The 18,729-nt window shown below is 45.1% G+C and overlaps 13 non-coding genes across 13 annotated transcripts; 3 read left to right on the plus strand and 10 right to left on the minus strand.

Moving 5' to 3' along the window:
* Positions 1-1,791: 1,791 nt before the first annotated feature.
* On the plus strand, positions 1,792-1,885 carry trnai-uau. The gene is made up of 2 exons: positions 1,792-1,829; positions 1,850-1,885. It is a non-coding gene; the product is annotated as a tRNA-Ile (tRNA).
* Positions 1,886-2,603: 718 nt separating this feature from the next.
* Positions 2,604-2,676, minus strand: trnak-cuu. The gene has a single exon. It is a non-coding gene; the product is annotated as a tRNA-Lys (tRNA).
* Positions 2,677-4,017: 1,341 nt separating this feature from the next.
* Positions 4,018-4,090, minus strand: trnak-uuu. The gene has a single exon. It is a non-coding gene; the product is annotated as a tRNA-Lys (tRNA).
* A 3,084-nt stretch (positions 4,091-7,174) lies between these two features.
* Positions 7,175-7,268, plus strand: trnai-uau. Its single transcript has 2 exons — positions 7,175-7,212; positions 7,233-7,268. It is a non-coding gene; the product is annotated as a tRNA-Ile (tRNA).
* A 718-nt stretch (positions 7,269-7,986) lies between these two features.
* trnak-cuu lies at positions 7,987-8,059 on the minus strand. Its single transcript has one exon. It is a non-coding gene; the product is annotated as a tRNA-Lys (tRNA).
* Positions 8,060-9,000: 941 nt separating this feature from the next.
* trnak-cuu lies at positions 9,001-9,073 on the minus strand. The gene has a single exon. It is a non-coding gene; the product is annotated as a tRNA-Lys (tRNA).
* A 941-nt stretch (positions 9,074-10,014) lies between these two features.
* Positions 10,015-10,087, minus strand: trnak-cuu. The gene has a single exon. It is a non-coding gene; the product is annotated as a tRNA-Lys (tRNA).
* Positions 10,088-12,934: 2,847 nt separating this feature from the next.
* Positions 12,935-13,010, minus strand: trnak-cuu. Its single transcript is given in 2 exon segments — positions 12,935-12,970; positions 12,974-13,010. It is a non-coding gene; the product is annotated as a tRNA-Lys (tRNA).
* Positions 13,011-14,009: 999 nt separating this feature from the next.
* trnak-cuu lies at positions 14,010-14,082 on the minus strand. Its single transcript has one exon. It is a non-coding gene; the product is annotated as a tRNA-Lys (tRNA).
* An 846-nt stretch (positions 14,083-14,928) lies between these two features.
* On the minus strand, positions 14,929-15,001 carry trnak-cuu. The gene has a single exon. It is a non-coding gene; the product is annotated as a tRNA-Lys (tRNA).
* A 1,263-nt stretch (positions 15,002-16,264) lies between these two features.
* On the plus strand, positions 16,265-16,358 carry trnai-uau. The gene is made up of 2 exons: positions 16,265-16,302; positions 16,323-16,358. It is a non-coding gene; the product is annotated as a tRNA-Ile (tRNA).
* Positions 16,359-17,584: 1,226 nt separating this feature from the next.
* On the minus strand, positions 17,585-17,657 carry trnak-cuu. Its single transcript has one exon. It is a non-coding gene; the product is annotated as a tRNA-Lys (tRNA).
* Positions 17,658-18,598: 941 nt separating this feature from the next.
* On the minus strand, positions 18,599-18,671 carry trnak-cuu. The gene has a single exon. It is a non-coding gene; the product is annotated as a tRNA-Lys (tRNA).
* Positions 18,672-18,729: the final 58 nt, after the last annotated feature.

An 18,729-nucleotide genomic window follows, 5' to 3' on the forward strand; every position in this document is an offset into this window, starting at 1 on the left:
CTGCCACATACTTCTTGTGTCTGAGCCGTTGAATTGCGATTCTACTTTGTCTCTATATTGACACTTAGCTTGTTTGATTGCCTTGCGGAGGGAATAGCTACACTGTTTGTATTCATTCATGTTTCCGGTCACCTTGCCCTGATTAAAAGCAGTGGTTCGCGCTTTCAGTTTCACGCGAATGCTGCCATCAATCCACGGTTTCTGGTTTGGGAATGTTTTAATCGTTGCTATGGGAACAACATCTTCAACGCACGTTCTAATGAACTCGCTCACCGAATCAGCGTATTCGTCAATGTTGTTGTCTGACGCAATACGAAACATATCCCAGTCCACGTGATGGAAGCAGTCTTGGAGTGTGGAATCAGATTGGTCGGACCAGCGTTGAACAGACCTCAGCGCGGGAGCTTCTTGTTTTAGTTTCTGTATGTAGGCAGGGAGCAACAAAATGGAGTCGTGGTCAGCTTTTACGAAAGGAGAGCGGGTGAGGTTCTTATATGCGTCGCAGAAGTTAGAATAGCAATGATCCAAGGTTTTGCCAGCCCTGGTTGCGCAATCGGTATGCTGATACAATTTAGGGAGTCTTGTTTTCAGATAAGCCTTGTTAAAATCCCCAGCTAGATTGAATGCTGCCTCAGGATATGTGGATTCCAGTTTGCAAAGAGTCAAATAAAGTTTGTTCAGAGCCATCGATGTGTCTGCTTGGGGAGGAATATATACGGCTGTGATTATAATAGAAGAGAATTCCCTTGGTAGATAATACGGTCGACATTTGATTGTGAGGAATTCTAAATCAGGTGAACAGAAGGACTTGAGTTCCTGTATGTTGTTGTGACCACACCACGTCTCGTTAACCATAAAGCATACGCCGACGCCCCTCTTCTTACCAGAAAGATGTTTGTTTCTGTCGGCGCGATGCGTGGAGAAACCAGCTGGCTGCACCGACTCCGATAGCATCTCTCCGGTGAGCCATGTTTCCGAGTGCAGGCACAGCTAGGATTCAAATCCATGGTCTTCTGAATCACCAGCTATGCCTGACACGTCAGCAATGCAGGGGACAAGCCTGCTCGAAAGTCCAAGCGGAGGGCTGTTTGCGAAGTGAGTTGGTGCTTCGGCAGAGAAAAGAATCGAACAACGTGGGGCTCAACCCACGGCCCTGAGATTAAGAGTCTCATTCTCCAACGAATCAGCCACTCAGGAACCTCAACGGTAATATTGACTTGGTCAGAATATCGTACAGCTCCGTTTGTGGAAAATGTGGTCATCAGTGAGAGTGTTGTTAGTGGATCCTGTGGTGCAATCGGTTAGCGTATTGTGTTTATACAGTAATATATAGCAAATTGATGACAAGGTTGTGAGTTCAAGCCCGACCAGGAGCAAGTATTCTTCTTGAACCCTGTCTATTTCTTGTCCAGAAAAGGAGCATTTATTCAATACACTTAGGAGGACGTTTCAAAATGAATTGGTATGTCATTGAGATAACAGGTCAGAGTGCAGGCACAGCTAGGATTCAAATCCATAGTATTCTGAATCACCAGCTATGCCTGACATGTCAGCAATGCAGGGTGGCAAGCCTGCTCGGAAATCCAAGCGGTTGGCTGTTTGCGTAGTGAGTTGGTACTTCGGCAGAGAAAATAATCGACCTACGCGGGGCTCAACCCACGTCCCTGAGATTAAGTCTCATGCTCTACCGACTGAGCTAGCCAGGTACATCAATTGTAGTACTGACTTGGACCGAATACCGTACAGCTCCGTTTGTGCAAAGTATGGTGATCAGTAAGCATGCTTTGCATAGCTCCTGTGGCGCAGTCGGTTAGCGCGTGGTACTTATACAGCAGTATGCAACGAAGCAATGCCGAGGTTGTGAGTTCGAGCCTCACCAGGAGCAAGTGCTTTTCTTGAACCCTCTACCTGTCTATTTCTTGTCTAGAAAAATAGGATTTATTCAATCTATTTCATAAGGAACTGGTATGTCATTGAGATTAAGAGTCTCATGCTCTACCGACTGAGCTAGCCAGGTACCTCAATGACAATATTGTATTGGTCCGAATATCATACAGCTCCGTTTGTGCAAAATATGGTGATCAGTGAGAGTGTTGTTAATGGATACTGTGGTGTAATCTGTGAGCGTGTTGTACTTATACAGCAGTATACAGCAATTAGATGACAGGCAGGTCAATTGTAGTACTGACTTGGACTGAATATCGTACAGATCTGTTGGTGCAAAATATGGTGATCAGTAAGCATGCTTTGCATAGCTCCTGTGGTTCAGTCGGTTTGCGCCTGGTACTTATACAGCAGTATGCAGCGCAGCAAATGCCGAGGTTGTGGGTTTGAGCCTCCCCAGGAGCAACTTCTTTTCTTGAACCCTCTGCCTGTCTATTTCTTGTCCAGAAAAAGAGGATTTATTCAATCTATTTCATAAGTAATTGGTAAGTCATTGCGATAACAGGTCAGAGTGCAGGGACAGCTACTATTCAAAAGTATAGTCTTCTGCATTACCAGCAATGCCTGACACATCAGCAATGCAGGATGGCAAGCCTGCTCGAAAATCCAAGCGGTTGGCTGTTCGCGAAGTGAGTTGGTACTTTGGCAGAGAAAATAATCACCCAACGTGGGGCTCGAACCCACGACCCTGAGATTAAGAGTCTCATGCTCTACCGACTGAGCTAGCCAGGTACCTCAGTGGTAATCTTGTATTGGTCCGAATATCGTAGAGCTCCGTTTGTGCAAAATATGGTGATCAGTGAGAGTGTTGTTAATGGATACTGTGGTGTAATCTGTGAGCGTGTTGTACTTATACAGCAGTATACAGCAATTAGATGACAATGTTGTGCGTTCAAGTTCCACCAGGAGCAAGTATTCTTCTTGAACCCTCTCCCTGTCTATTTCTTGTCCAGAAAAAGACCATTTATTCAATCTATTTCATAAGTAATTGGTATGTCATTGAGATAACAGATCAGACTACAGGCACAGCTACGATTCAAGTCCATAGTCTTCTGTATCACCAGCTATGCCTGACACGTCAGCAATGCAAGGTGGCAAGCCTGCTAGAAAGTCCAGGTGAATGGCTGTTTGCAAAGTGAGTTGGTGCTTCGGCTCACACAAGAATCACCCCATTTGTGGTATCGACCCTACGATTCTGAGGTTAAGAGGCTCATGCTCAAATGTCTGAGCTTGCCAGGCAGGTCAATTGTAGTACTGACTTGGACCGAATATCGTACAGATATGTTGGTGCAAAATATGGTGATCAGTAAGCATGGTTTGCATAGCTCCTGTGGTTCAGTCGGTTGGCGTGTGGTACTTATACAGCAGTATGCAGCGCAGCAAATGCCGAGGTTGTGGGTTTGAGCCTCACAAGGAGCAACTTATTTTCTTGAACCCTCTGCCTGTCTATTTCTTGTCCAGAAAAAGAGGATTTATTCAATCTATTTCATAAGTAATTGGTAAGTCATTGCAATAACAGGTCAGAGTAGAGGGACAGCTACTATTCAAATGTATAGTCTTATGCATTACCAGCAATGCCTGACAGATCAGCAATGCAGGATGGCAAGCCTGCTCGAAAATCCAAGCGGTTGGCTGTTCGCGAAGTGAGTTGGTACTTCGGCAGAGAAAAATATCGTACAGCTCCGTTTGTGCAAAACATGGTGATCAGTGAGAGTGTTGTTAATGGATTCTGTGGTGTAATCTGTGAGCGTGTTGTACTTATACAGCAGTATACAGCAATTAGATGACAAGGTTGTGCGTTCAAGCTCCACCAGGAGCAAGTATTCTTCTTGAACCCTCTCCCTGTCTATTTCTTGTCCAGAAAAGGAGCATTTATTCAATCTATTTCATAAGTAATTGGTATGTCATTGAGATAACAGGTCAGACTACAGGTACAGCTACGATTCAAGTCCATAGTCTTCTGCATTACCAGCAATGCCTGACACATCAGCAATGCAGGATGGCAAGCCTGCTCGAAAATCCAAGCGGTTGGCTTTTCGCGAAGTGAGTTGGTACATCGGCTGAGAAAATAATCAACCAACGTGGGACTCGAACCCACGACCCTGAGATTAAGAGTCTCATACTCTACCGACTGAGCTAGCCAGGTACCTCAATGGCAATATTGTATTGGTCCGAATATCGTACAGCTCCGTTTGTGCAAAATATGGTGATCAGTGAGAGTGTTGTTAATGGATACTGTGGTGTAATCTGTGAGCGTGTTGTACTTATACAGCAGTATGCAGCAATTAGATGACAGGCAGGTCAATTGTAGTACTGACTTGGACTGAATATCGTACAGATCTGTTGGTGCAAAATATGGTGATCAGTAAGCATGCTTTGCATAGCTCCTGTGGTTCCTGTGGTTCAGTCGGTTTGCGCCTGGTACTTATACAGCAGTATATGGCTGTTCGCGAAGTGAGTTGGTACTTTGGCAGAGAAAATAATCACCCAACGTTGAGTGTGAGGTTATTTTCCTGACACCACACTCCGAGGGCCCTCACCTCCTCCCTGTAGGCCGTCTCGTCGTTGTTGGTAATCAAGCCTACCACTGTTGTGTCGTCCGCAAACTTGATGATTGAGTGAGTTGGAGGCGTGCGTGGCCACGCAGTCGTGGGTGAACAGGGAGTACAGGAGAGGGCTCAGAACGCACCGTTGTGGGGCCCGAGTGTTGAGAATCAGCGGGGTGGAGATGTTGATGCCTACCCTCACCACCTGGGGGTGGCCCGTCAGGAAGTCCAGTACCCAGTTACACAGGGCGGGGTCGAGACCCAGGGTCTTGAGCTTGATGACGAGTTAGGAGGGCACTATGGTGTTAAATGCTGAGCTGTAGTCGATGAACAGCATTCTCACATAGGTATTCCTCTTGTCCAGATGGGTTAGGGCAGTGTGGTTGAGATTGCATCGTCTGTGGACCTATTTGGGCGGTAAGCAAATTGGAGTGGGTCTAGGGTGTCAGGTAGGGTGGAGGTGATATGGTCCTTGACTAGTCTCTCAAAGCACTTCATGATGACGGAAGTGAGTGCTACGGGGCGGTAGTCGTTTAGCTCAGTTACCTTAGCTTTCTTGGGAACCGGAACAATGGTGGCCCTCTTGAAGCATGTGGGAACAGCAGACTGGTATAGGGATTGATTGAATATGTCCGTAAACACACCAGCCAGCTGGTCTGCGCATGCTCTGAGGGCGCGGCTGGGGATGCCGTCTGGGCCTGCAGCCTTGCGAGGGTTAACACGTTTAAATGTTTTACTCACTTCGGCTGCAGTGAAGGAGAGTTTTGGTTGCGGGCCGTGTCAGTGGCACTGTATTGTCCTCAAAGCGGGCAAAAAAGTTACTTAGTCTGCCTGGGAGCAAGGCATCCATGTCCGTGACTGGGCTGGTTTTCTTTTTGTAATCTGTGATTGACTGTAGACCCTGCCACATACTTCTTGTGTCTGAGCCGTTGAATTGCGATTCTACTTTGTCTCTATATTGACACTTAGCTTGTTTGATTGCCTTGCGGAGGGAATAGCTACACTGTTTGTATTCATTCATGTTTCCGGTCACCTTGCCCTGATTAAAAGCAGTGGTTCGCGCTTTCAGTTTCACGCGAATGCTGCCATCAATCCACGGTTTCTGGTTTGGGAATGTTTTAATCGTTGCTATGGGAACGACATCTTCAACGCACGTTCTAATGAACTCGCTCACCGAATCAGCGTATTCGTCAATGTTGTTGTCTGACGCAATACGAAACATATCCCAGTCCACGTGATGGAAGCAGTCTTGGAGTGTGGAATCAGATTGGTCGGACCAGCGTTGAACAGACCTCAGCGCGGGAGCTTCTTGTTTTAGTTTCTGTTTGTAGGCAGGGAGCAACAAAATGGAGTCGTGGTCAGCTTTTACGAAAGGAGAGCGGGTGAGGTTCTTATATGCGTCGCAGAAGTTAGAATAGCAATGATCCAAGGTTTTGCCAGCCCTGGTTGCGCAATCGGTATGCTGATACAATTTAGGGAGTCTTGTTTTCAGATAAGCCTTGTTAAAATCCCCAGCTAGATTGAATGCTGCCTCAGGATATGTGGATTCCAGTTTGCAAAGAGTCAAATAAAGTTTGTTCAGAGCCATCGATGTGTCTGCTTGGGGAGGAATATATACGGCTGTGATTATAATAGAAGAGAATTCCCTTGGTAGATAATACGGTCGACATTTGATTGTGAGGAATTCTAAATCAGGTGAACAGAAGGACTTGAGTTCCTGTATGTTGTTGTGACCACACCACGTCTCGTTAACCATAAAGCATACGCCGACGCCCCTCTTCTTACCAGAAAGATGTTTGTTTCTGTCGGCGCGATGCGTGGAGAAACCAGCTGGCTGCACCGACTCCGATAGCATCTCTCCGGTGAGCCATGTTTCCGAGTGCAGGCACAGCTAGGATTCAAATCCATGGTCTTCTGAATCACCAGCTATGCCTGACACGTCAGCAATGCAGGGGACAAGCCTGCTCGAAAGTCCAAGCGGAGGGCTGTTTGCGAAGTGAGTTGGTGCTTCGGCAGAGAAAAGAATCGAACAACGTGGGGCTCAACCCACGGCCCTGAGATTAAGAGTCTCATTCTCCAACGAATCAGCCACTCAGGAACCTCAACGGTAATATTGACTTGGTCAGAATATCGTACAGCTCCGTTTGTGGAAAATCAGTGAGAGTGTTGTTAGTGGATCCTGTGGTGCAATCGGTTAGCGTATTGTGTTTATACAGTAATATATAGCAAATTGATGACAAGGTTGTGAGTTCAAGCCCGACCAGGAGCAAGTATTCTTCTTGAACCCTGTCTATTTCTTGTCCAGAAAAGGAGCATTTATTCAATACACTTAGGAGGACGTTTCAAAATGAATTGGTATGTCATTGAGATAACAGGTCAGAGTGCAGGCACAGCTAGGATTCAAATCCATAGTATTCTGAATCACCAGCTATGCCTGACATGTCAGCAATGCAGGGTGGCAAGCCTGCTCGGAAATCCAAGCGGTTGGCTGTTTGCGTAGTGAGTTGGTACTTCGGCAGAGAAAATAATCGACCTACGCGGGGCTCAACCCACGTCCCTGAGATTAAGTCTCATGCTCTACCGACTGAGCTAGCCAGGTACATCAATTGTAGTACTGACTTGGACCGAATACCGTACAGCTCCGTTTGTGCAAAGTATGGTGATCAGTAAGCATGCTTTGCATAGCTCCTGTGGCGCAGTCGGTTAGCGCGTGGTACTTATACAGCAGTATGCAACGAAGCAATGCCGAGGTTGTGAGTTCGAGCCTCACCAGGAGCAAGTGCTTTTCTTGAACCCTCTACCTGTCTATTTCTTGTCTAGAAAAATAGGATTTATTCAATCTATTTCATAAGGAACTGGTATGTCATTGAGATTAAGAGTCTCATGCTCTACCGACTGAGCTAGCCAGGTACCTCAATGACAATATTGTATTGGTCCGAATATCATACAGCTCCGTTTGTGCAAAATATGGTGATCAGTGAGAGTGTTGTTAATGGATACTGTGGTGTAATCTGTGAGAGTGTTGTACTTATACAGCAGTATACAGCAATTAGATGACAGGCAGGTCAATTGTAGTACTGACTTGGACTGAATATCGTACAGATCTGTTGGTGCAAAATATGGTGATCAGTAAGCATGCTTTGCATAGCTCCTGTGGTTCAGTCGGTTTGCGCCTGGTACTTATACAGCAGTATGCAGCGCAGCAAATGCCGAGGTTGTGGGTTTGAGCCTCCCCAGGAGCAACTTCTTTTCTTGAACCCTCTGCCTGTCTATTTCTTGTCCAGAAAAAGAGGATTTATTCAATCTATTTCATAAGTAATTGGTAAGTCATTGCGATAACAGGTCAGAGTGCAGGGACAGCTACTATTCAAAAGTATAGTCTTCTGCATTACCAGCAATGCCTGACACATCAGCAATGCAGGATGGCAAGCCTGCTCGAAAATCCAAGCGGTTGGCTGTTCGCGAAGTGAGTTGGTACTTTGGCAGAGAAAATAATCACCCAACGTGGGGCTCGAACCCACGACCCTGAGATTAAGAGGCTCATGCTCTACCGACTGAGCTAGCCAGGTACCTCAGTGGTAATCTTGTATTGGTCCGAATATCGTACAGCTCCGTTTGTGCAAAATATGGTGATCAGTGTGAGTGTTGTTAATGGATACTGTGGTGTAATCTGTGAGCGTGTTGTACTTATACAGCAGTATACAGCAATTAGATGACAATGTTGTGCGTTCAAGTTCCACCAGGAGCAAGTATTCTTCTTGAACCCTCTCCCTGTCTATTTCTTGTCCAGAAAAAGACCATTTATTCAATCTATTTCATAAGTAATTGGTATGTCATTGAGATAACAGATCAGACTACAGGCACAGCTACGATTCAAGTCCATAGTCTTCTGTATCACCAGCTATGCCTGACACGTCAGCAATGCAAGGTGGCAAGCCTGCTAGAAAGTCCAGGTGAATGGCTGTTTGCAAAGTGAGTTGGTGCTTCGGCTCACACAAGAATCACCCCATTTGTGGTATCGACCCTACGATTCTGAGGTTAAGAGGCTCATGCTCAAATGTCTGAGCTTGCCAGGCAGGTCAATTGTAGTACTGACTTGGACCGAATATCGTACAGATATGTTGGTGCAAAATATGGTGATCAGTAAGCATGGTTTGCATAGCTCCTGTGGTTCAGTCGGTTGGCGCCTGGTACTTATACAGCAGTATGCAGTGCAGCAAATGCCGAGGTTGTGGGTTTGAGCCTCACAAGGAGCAACTTATTTTCTTGAACCCTCTGCCTGTCTATTTCTTGTCCAGAAAAAGAGGATTTATTCAATCTATTTCATAAGTAATTGGTAAGTCATTGCAATAACAGGTCAGAGTAGAGGGACAGCTACTATTCAAATGTATAGTCTTCTGCATTACCAGCAATGCCTGACACATCAGCAATGCAGGATGGCAAGCCTGCTCGAAAATCCAAGCGGTTGGCTGTTCGCGAAGTGAGTTGGTACTTTGGCAGAGAAAATAATCACCCAACGTGGGGCTCGAACCCACGACCCTGAGATTAAGAGGCTCATGCTCTACCGACTGAGCTAGCCAGGTACCTCAGTGGTAATCTTGTATTGGTCCGAATATCGTACAGCTCCGTTTGTGCAAAATATGGTGATCAGTGTGAGTGTTGTTAATGGATACTGTGGTGTAATCTGTGAGCGTGTTGTACTTATACAGCAGTATACAGCAATTAGATGACAATGTTGTGCGTTCAAGTTCCACCAGGAGCAAGTATTCTTCTTGAACCCTCTCCCTGTCTATTTCTTGTCCAGAAAAAGACCATTTATTCAATCTATTTCATAAGTAATTGGTATGTCATTGAGATAACAGATCAGACTACAGGCACAGCTACGATTCAAGTCCATAGTCTTCTGTATCAACAGCTATGCCTGACACGTCAGCAATGCAAGGTGGCAAGCCTGCTAGAAAGTCCAGGTGAATGGCTGTTTGCAAAGTGAGTTGGTGCTTCGGCTCACACAAGAATCACCCCATTTGTGGTATCGACCCTACGATTCTGAGGTTAAGAGGCTCATGCTCAAATGTCTGAGCTTGCCAGGCAGGTCAATTGTAGTACTGACTTGGACCGAATATCGTACAGATATGTTGGTGCAAAATATGGTGATCAGTAAGCATGGTTTGCATAGCTCCTGTGGTTCAGTCGGTTGGCGCCTGGTACTTATACAGCAGTATGCAGTGCAGCAAATGCCGAGGTTGTGGGTTTGAGCCTCACAAGGAGCAACTTATTTTCTTGAACCCTCTGCCTGTCTATTTCTTGTCCAGAAAAAGAGGATTTATTCAATCTATTTCATAAGTAATTGGTAAGTCATTGCAATAACAGGTCAGAGTAGAGGGACAGCTACTATTCAAATGTATAGTCTTCTGCATTACCAGCAATGCCTGACACATCAGCAATGCAGGATGGCAAGCCTGCTCGAAAATCCAAGCGGTTGGCTGTTCGCGAAGTGAGTTGGTACTTTGGCAGAGAAAATAATCACCCAACGTGGGGCTCGAACCCACGACCCTGAGATTAAGAGGCTCATGCTCTACCGACTGAGCTAGCCAGGTACCTCAGTTGTAATCTTGTATTGGTCCGAATATCGTACAGCTCCGTTTGTGCAAAATATGGTGATCAGTGTGAGTGTTGTTAATGGATACTGTGGTGTAATCTGTGAGCGTGTTGTACTTATACAGCAGTATACAGCAATTAGATGACAATGTTGTGCGTTCAAGTTCCACCAGGAGCAAGTATTCTTCTTGAACCCTCTCCCTGTCTATTTCTTGTCCAGAAAAAGACCATTTATTCAATCTATTTCATAAGTAATTGGTATGTCATTGAGATAACAGATCAGACTACAGGCACAGCTACGATTCAAGTCCATAGTCTTCTGTATCACCAGCTATGCCTGACACGTCAGCAATGCAAGGTGGCAAGCCTGCTAGAAAGTCCAGGTGAATGGCTGTTTGCAAAGTGAGTTGGTGCTTCGGCTCACACAAGAATCACCCCATTTGTGGTATCGACCCTACGATTCTGAGGTTAAGAGGCTCATGCTCAAATGTCTGAGCTTGCCAGGCAGGTCAATTGTAGTACTGACTTGGACCGAATATCGTACAGATATGTTGGTGCAAAATATGGTGATCAGTAAGCATGGTTTGCATAGCTCCTGTGGTTCAGTCGGTTGGCGCCTGGTACTTATACAGCAGTATGCAGTGCAGCAAATGCCGAGGTTGTGGGTTTGAGCCTCACAAGGAGCAACTTATTTTCTTGAACCCTCTGCCTGTCTATTTCTTGTCCAGAAAAAGAGGATTTATTCAATCTATTTCATAAGTAATTGGTAAGTCATTGCAATAACAGGTCAGAGTAGAGGGACAGCTACTATTCAAATGTATAGTCTTATGCATTACCAGCAATGCCTGACAGATCAGCAATGCAGGATGGCAAGCCTGCTCGAAAATCCAAGCGGTTGGCTGTTCGCGAAGTGAGTTGGTACTTCGGCAGAGAAAAATATCGTACAGCTCCGTTTGTGCAAAACATGGTGATCAGTGAGAGTGTTGTTAATGGATTCTGTGGTGTAATCTGTGAGCGTGTTGTACTTATACAGCAGTATACAGCAATTAGATGACAAGGTTGTGCGTTCAAGCTCCACCAGGAGCAAGTATTCTTCTTGAACCCTCTCCCTGTCTATTTCTTGTCCAGAAAAGGAGCATTTATTCAATCTATTTCATAAGTAATTGGTATGTCATTGAGATAACAGGTCAGACTACAGGTACAGCTACGATTCAAGTCCATAGTCTTCTGCATTACCAGCAATGCCTGACACATCAGCAATGCAGGATGGCAAGCCTGCTCGAAAGTCCAGGTGAATGGCTGTTTGCAAAGTGAGTTGGTGCTTCGGCTCATACAAGAATCACCCCATTTGTGGTATCGACCCTACGATTCTGAGGTTAAGAGGCTCATGCTCAAATGTCTGAGCTTGCCAGGCAGGTCAATTGTAGTACTGACTTGGACCGAATATCGTACAGATATGTTGGTGCAAAATATGGTGATAAGTAAGCATGATTTGCATAGCTCCTGTGGTTCAGTCGGTTGGCATGTTGTACTTATACAGCAATATGCAGTGCAGCAAATGCCGAGTTTGTGGGTTCGAGCCTCACCAGGAGCAACTTCTTTTCTTGAACCCTCTGCCTGTCTATTTCTTGTCCAGAAAAAGAGGATTTATTCAATCTATTTCATAAGTAATTGGTATGTCATTGCAGAAACAGGTCAGAGTGCAGGGACAGCTACTATTCATATATATAGTCTTCTGCATTACCAGCAATGCCTGACACATCAGCAATGCAAGCCTGCTCGAAAGTCCAGGTGAATGGCTGTTTGCAAAGTGAGTTGGTGCTTCGGCTCATACAAGAATCACCCCATTTGTGGTATCGACCCTACGATTCTGAGGTTAAGAGGCTCATGCTCAAATGTCTGAGCTTGCCAGGCAGGTCAATTGTAGTACTGACTTGGACCGAATATCGTACAGATATGTTGGTGCAAAATATGGTGATAAGTAAGCATGATTTGCATAGCTCCTGTGGTTCAGTCGGTTGGCATGTTGTACTTATACAGCAATATGCAGTGCAGCAAATGCCGAGTTTGTGGGTTCGAGCCTCACCAGGAGCAACTTCTTTTCTTGAACCCTCTGCCTGTCTATTTCTTGTCCAGAAAAAGAGGATTTATTCAATCTATTTCATAAGTAATTGGTATGTCATTGCAGAAACAGGTCAGAGTGCAGGGACAGCTACTATTCATATATATAGTCTTCTGCATTACCAGCAATGCCTGACACATCAGCAATGCAAGACTGCTCGAAAATCCAAGCTGTTGGCTGTTGGCAAAGTGAGTTGGTACTTTGGCAGAGAAAACGATCACCCAACGTGGGGCTCGAACCCACAACCCTGAGATTTAAAGTCTCATGCTCTACCGACTGAGCTAGCCGGGTACCTCTATGATAATATTGTATTAGTCCGAATATCGTACAGCTCCGTTTGTGCAAAATATGGTGATCAGTGAGAGTGTTGTTAATGGATACTGTGGTGTAATCTGTGAGCGTGTTGTACTTATACAGCAGTATACAGCAATTAGATGACAAGGTTGTGCGTTCAAGCTCCACCAGGAGCAAGTATTCTTCTTGAACCCTCTCCCTGTCTATTTCTTGTCCAGAAAAGGAGCATTTTTTCAATCTATTTCATAAGTAATTGGTATGTCATTGAGATAACAGGTCAGACTACAGGCACAGCTACGATTCAAATCCATAGTCTTCTGCATTACCAGCAATGCCTGACACATCAGCAATGCAGGATGGCAAGCCTGCTCGAAAATCCAAGCGGTTGGCTTTTCGCAAAGTGAGTTGGTACATCGGCTGAGAAAATAATCACCCAACGTGGGGCTCGAACCCACGACCCTGAGATTATTAAGAGTCTCATGCTCTACCGACTGAGCTAGCCAGGTACCTCAACGACAATATTGTATTGGTCCGAATATCGTACAGCTCCGTTTGTGCAAAATATGGTGATCAGTGAGAGTGTTGTTAATGGATACTGTGGTGTAATCTGTGAGCGTGTTGTATTTATACAGCAGTATACAGCAATTAGATGACAGGCAGGTCAATTGTAGTACTGACTTGGACTGAATATCGTACAGATCTGTTGGTGCAAAATATGGTGATCAGTAAGCATGCTTTGCATAGCTCCTGTGGTTCAGTCTGTTTGCGCCTGGTACTTATACAGCAGTATGCAGCGCAGCAAATGCCGAGGTTGTGGGTTTGAGCCTCCCCAGGAGCAACTTCTTTTCTTGAACCCTCTGCCTGTCTATTTCTTGTCCAGAAAAAGAGGATTTATTCAATCTATTTCATAAGTAATTGGTAAGTCATTGCGATAACAGGTCAGAGTGCAGGGACAGCTACTATTCAAAAGTATAGTCTTATGCATTACCAGCAATGCCTGACAGATCAGCAATGCAGGATGGCAAGCCTGCTCGAAAATCCAAGCGGTTGGCTGTTCGCGAAGTGAGTTGGTACTTCGGCAGAGAAAAATATCGTACAGCTCCGTTTGTGCAAAACATGGTGATCAGTGAGAGTGTTGTTAATGGATACTGTGGTGTAATCCGTGAGCGTGTTGTACTTATACAGCAGTATACAGCAATTAGATGACAAGGTTGTGCGTTCAAGCTCCACCAGGAGCAAGTATTCTTCTTGAACCCTCTCCCTGTCTATTTCTTCTCCAGAAAAGGAGCATTTTATTCAATACACTTAGGAGTACGTTTCATAATTAATTGGTATGTCATTGAGATAACAGGTCAGAGTGCAGGGACAGCTACTATTCAAAAGTATAGTCTTCTGCATTACCAGCAATGCCTGACACATCAGCAATGCAGGATGGCAAGCCTGCTCGAAAATCCAAGCGGTTGGCTGTTCGCGAAGTGAGTTGGTACTTTGGCAGAGAAAATAATCACCCAACGTGGGGCTCGAACCCACGACCCTGAGATTAAGAGTCTCATGCTCTACCGACTGAGCTAGCCAGGTACCTCAGTGGTAATCTTGTATTGGTCCGAATATCGTACAGCTCCGTTTGTGCAAAATATGGTGATCAGTGAGAGTGTTGTTAATGGATACTGTGGTGTAATCTGTGAGCGTGTTGTACTTATACAGCAGTATACAGCAATTAGATGACAAGGTTGTGCGTTCAAGCTCCACCAGGAGCAAGTATTCTTCTTGAACCCTCTCCCTGTCTATTTCTTGTCCAGAAAAGGAGCATTTATTCAATCTATTTCATAAGTAATTGGTAAGTCATTGCAATAACAGGTCAGAGTAGAGGGACAGCTACTATTCAAATGTATAGTCTTATGCATTACCAGCAATGCCTGACAGATCAGCAATGCAGGATGGCAAGCCTGCTCGAAAATCCAAGCGGTTGGCTGTTCGCGAAGTGAGTTGGTACTTCGGCAGAGAAAAATATCGTACAGCTCCGTTTGTGCAAAACATGGTGATCAGTGAGAGTGTTGTTAATGGATACTGTGGTGTAATCCGTGAGCGTGTTGTACTTATACAGCAGTATACAGCAATTAGATGACAAGGTTGTGCGTTCAAGCTCCACCAGGAGCAAGTATTCTTCTTGAACCCTCTCCCTGTCTATTTCTTCTCCAGAAAAGGAGCATTTTATTCAATACACTTAGGAGTACGTTTCATAATTAATTGGTATGTCATTGAGATAACAGGTCAGAGTGCAGGGACAGCTACTATTCAAAAGTATAGTCTTCTGCATTACCAGCAATGCCTGACACATCAGCAATGCAGGATGGCAAGCCTGCTCGAAAATCCAAGCGGTTGGCTGTTCGCGAAGTGAGTTGGTACTTTGGCAGAGAAAATAATCACCCAACGTGGGGCTCGAACCCACGACCCTGAGATTAAGAGTCTCATGCTCTACCGACTGAGCTAGCCAGGTACCTCAATGGTAATCTTGTATTGGTCCGAATATCGTACAGCTCCGTTTGTGCAAAATATGGTGATCAGTGAGAGTGTTGTTAATGGATACTGTGGTGTAATCTGTGAGCGTGTTGTACTTATACAGCAGTATACAGCAATTAGATGACAAGGTTGTGCGTTCAAGCTCCACCAGGAGCAAGTATTCTTCTTGAACCCTCTCCCTGTCTATTTCTTGTCCAGAAAAGGAGCATTTATTCAATCTATTTCATAAGTAATTGGTATGTCATTGAGATAACAGGTCAGACTACAGGCACAGCTACGATTCAAGTCCATAGTCTTCTGTATCACCAGCTATGCCTGACACGTCAGCAATGCAAGTTGGCAAGCCTGCTCGAAAGTCCAGGTGAATGGCTGTTTGCAAAGTCAGTTGGTGCTTCGGCTCAGACAAGAATCACCCCATTTGTGGTATCGACCCTACGATTCTGAGGTTAAGAGGCTCATGCTCAAATGTCTGAGCTTGCCAGGCAGGTCAATTGTGGTATGTCATTGCAATAACAGGTCAGAGTAGAGGGACAGCTACTATTCAAATGTATAGTCTTCTGCATTACCAGCAATGCCTGACAGATCAGCAATGCAGGATGGCAAGCCTGCTCGAAAATCCAAGCGGTTGGCTGTTCGCGAAGTGAGTTGGTACTTCGGCAGAGAAAAATATCGTACAGCTCCGTTTGTGCAAAACATGGTGATCAGTGAGAGTGTTGTTAATGGATACTGTGGTGTAATCTGTGAGCGTGTTGTACTTATACAGCAGTATACAGCAATTAGATGACAAGGTTGTGCGTTCAAGCTCCACCAGGAGCAAGTATTCTTCTTGAACCCTCTCCCTGTCTATTTCTTCTCCAGAAAAGGAGCATTTTATTCAATACACTTAGGAGGACGTTTCATAATTAATTGGTATGTCATTGAGATAACAGGTCAGAGTGCAGGGACAACTACTATTCAAATGTATAGTCTTCTGCATTACCAGCAATGCCTGACACATCAGCAATGCAGGAGGGCAAGCCTGCTCGAAAATCCAAGCGGTTGGCTGTTTGCGAAGTGAGTTGGTACTTCGGCAGAGAAAATAATCGAACTAAGCGGGGCTCAACCCACGGCCCTGAGATTAAGAGGCTCATGCTCTACCGACTGAGCTAGCCAGGTACATCAATTGTAGTACTGACTTGGACCGAATACCGTACAGCTCCGTTTGTGCAAAATATGGTGATCAGTAAGCATGCTTTGCATAGCTCCTGTGGCGCAGTCGGTTAGCGTGTGGTACTTATACAGCAGTATGCAACGAAGCAATGCCGAGGTTGTGAGTTTGAGCCTCACCAGGAGCAAGTGCTTTTCTTGAACCCTCTACCTGTCTATTTCTTGTCTAGAAAAATAGGATTTATTCAATCTATTTCATAAGGAACTGGTATGTCATTGAGATTAAGAGTCTCATGCTCTACCGACTGAGCTAGCCAGGTACCTCAATGACAATATTGTATTGGTCCGAATATCATACAGCTCCGTTTGTGCAAAATATGGTGATCAGTGAGAGTGTTGTTAATGGATACTGTGGTGTAATCTGTGAGCGTGTTGTACTTATACAGCAGTATACAGCAATTAGATGACAGGCAGGTCAATTGTAGTACTGACTTGGACTGAATATCGTACAGATCTGTTGGTGCAAAATATGGTGATCAGTAAGCATGCTTTGCATAGCTCCTGTGGTTCAGTCGGTTTGCGCCTGGTACTTATACAGCAGTATGCAGCGCAGCAAATGCCGAGGTTGTGGGTTTGAGCCTCCCCAGGAGCAAGTATTCTTCTTGAACCCTCTCCCTGTCTATTTCTTGTCCAGAAAAGGAGCATTTATTCAATCTATTTCATAAGTAATTGGTATGTCATTGAGATAACAGGTCAGACTACAAGCACAGCTACGATTCAAGTCCATAGTCTTCTGCATTACCAGCAATGCCTGACACATCAGCAATGCAGGATGGCAAGCCTGCTCGAAAATCCAAGCGGTTGGCTTTTCGCGAAGTGAGTTGGTGCTTCGGCTCAGACAAGAATCACCCCATTTGTGGTATCGACCCTACGATTCTGAGGTTAAGAGGCTCATGCTCAAATGTCTGAGCTTGCCAGGCAGGTCAATTGTAGTACTGACTTGGACTGAATATCGTACAGATCTGTTGGTGCAAAATATGGTGATCAGTAAGCATGCTTTGCATAGCTCCTGTGGTTCAGTCGGTTTGCGCCTGGTACTTATACAGCAGTATGCAGCGCAGCAAATGCCGAGGTTGTGGGTTTGAGCCTCCCCAGGAGCAACTTATTTTCTTGAACCCTCTGCCTGTCTATTTCTTGTCCAGAAAAAGAGGATTTATTCAATCTATTTCATAAGTAATTGGTAAGTCATTGCGATAACAGGTCAGAGTGCAGGGACAGCTACTATTCAATAGTATAGTCTTCTGCATTACCAGCAATGCCTGACACATCAGCAATGCAGGATGGCAAGCCTGCTCGAAAATCCAAGCGGTTTGCTGTTCGCGAAGTGAGTTGGTACTTTGGCAGAGAAAATAATCACCCAACGTGGGGCTCGAACCCACGACCCTGAGATTAAGAGTCTCATGCTCTACCGACTGAGCTAGCCAGGTACCTCAATGGTAATCTTGTATTGGTCCGAATATCGTACAGCTCCGTTTGTGCAAAATATGGTGATCAGTGAGAGTGTTGTTAATGGATACTGTGGTGTAATCTGTGAGCGTGTTGTACTTATACAGCAGTATACAGCAATTAGATGACAAGGTTGTGCGTTCAAGCTCCACCAGGAGCAAGTATTCTTCTTGAACCCTCTCCCTGTCTATTTCTTGTCCAGAAAAGGAGCATTTATTAAATCTATTTCATAAGTAATTGGTATGTCATTGAGATAACAGGTCAGACTACAAGCACAGCTACGATTCAAGTCCATAGTCTTCTGCATTACCAGCAATGCCTGACACATCAGCAATGCAGGATGGCAAGCCTGCTCGAAAATCCAAGCGGTTGGCTTTTCGCGAAGTGAGTTGGTGCTTCGGCTCAGACAAGAATCACCCCATTTGTGGTATCGACCCTACGATTCTGAGGTTAAGAGGCTCATGCTCAAATGTCTGAGCTTGCCAGGCAGGTCAATTGTAGTACTGACTTGGACTGAATATCGTACAGATCTGTTGGTGCAAAATATGGTGATCAGTAAGCATGCTTTGCATAGCTCCTGTGGTTCAGTCGGTTTGCGCCTGGTACTTATACAGCAGTATGCAGCGCAGCAAATGCCGAGGTTGTGGGTTTGAGCCTCCCCAGGAGCAACTTATTTTCTTGAACCCTCTGCCTGTCTATTTCTTGTCCAGAAAAAGAGGATTTATTCAATCTATTTCATAAGTAATTGGTAAGTCATTGCGATAACAGGTCAGAGTGCAGGGACAGCTACTATTCAATAGTATAGTCTTCTGCATTACCAGCAATGCCTGACACATCAGCAATGCAGGATGGCAAGCCTGCTCGAAAATCCAAGCGGTTTGCTGTTCGCGAAGTGAGTTGGTACTTTGGCAGAGAAAATAATCACCCAACGTGGGGCTCGAACCCACGACCCTGAGATTAAGAGTCTCATGCTCTACCGACTGAGCTAGCCAGGTACCTCAATGGTAATCTTGTATTGGTCCGAATATCGTACAGCTCCGTTTGTGCAAAATA

The sequence above is a fragment of the Oncorhynchus mykiss genome, chromosome 20, assembly GCF_013265735.2.
Source record: "Oncorhynchus mykiss isolate Arlee chromosome 20, USDA_OmykA_1.1, whole genome shotgun sequence".
Lineage (NCBI taxonomy): Eukaryota > Metazoa > Chordata > Actinopteri > Salmoniformes > Salmonidae > Oncorhynchus > Oncorhynchus mykiss.